This window comes from Arachis duranensis, chromosome 4, assembly GCF_000817695.3.
Source record: "Arachis duranensis cultivar V14167 chromosome 4, aradu.V14167.gnm2.J7QH, whole genome shotgun sequence".
Lineage (NCBI taxonomy): Eukaryota > Viridiplantae > Streptophyta > Magnoliopsida > Fabales > Fabaceae > Arachis > Arachis duranensis.
This window is the reverse complement of record NC_029775.3, coordinates 86295075-86295869: the sequence shown is the minus strand read 5'-3', so window position 1 is coordinate 86295869 and position 795 is coordinate 86295075.

Genomic DNA, 795 nt, shown 5'->3' with positions numbered 1-795 from the left:
TCCCTCAATTTCAGCCAGAAAATACCTGAAATCACAGAAAAACACACAAACTCATAGTAAAGTCCAGAAAAGTGAATTTTAACTAAAAACTAATAAAAATATACTAAAAACTAACTAGATCATACTAAAAACATACTAAAAACAATGCCAAAAAGCGTACAAATTATCCGCTCATCAACGTTCACTGGCCTCCAATGAGTTCCCTAATGAGGAACAATGGGAATCTGAGGCTCCAACTGAGACCATAGAGATTCCATTGGATTTGCTTCTGCCATTCATGAGCTCTGATGAGTATTCTTCCTCTGAAGAGGATGAGTATGTCACTGAAGAGCAAGTTGCTAAATACCTTGGAGCAATCATGAAGCTAAATGACAAGTTATTTGGTAATGAGACTTGGGAGGATGAACCCCCTTTACTCACCAAAGAACTGGATGACTTGTCTAGGTAGAGATTACCTCAAAAGAGACAGGACCCTGGGAAGTTCTCAATACCTTGTACAGTAGGCACCATGACCTTCAAGAAGGCTCTGTGTGACCTAGGGTCAAGCATAAACCTCATGCCTCTCTTTGTAATGGAGAAGTTAGGAATCTTTGAGGTGCAAGCTGCAAAGATCTCACTAGAGATGGCAGACAATTCAAGAAAACAAGCTTATGGACTTGTAGAGGATGTTCTGGTAAAAGTTGAAGACCATTACATCCATGCTGACTTCATAGTCCTAGAGACTGGGAAGTGCATGGATGAATCCATCATCCTTGGCAGACCCTTCCTAGCCACAGCAAAGGCTGTGATTGATGT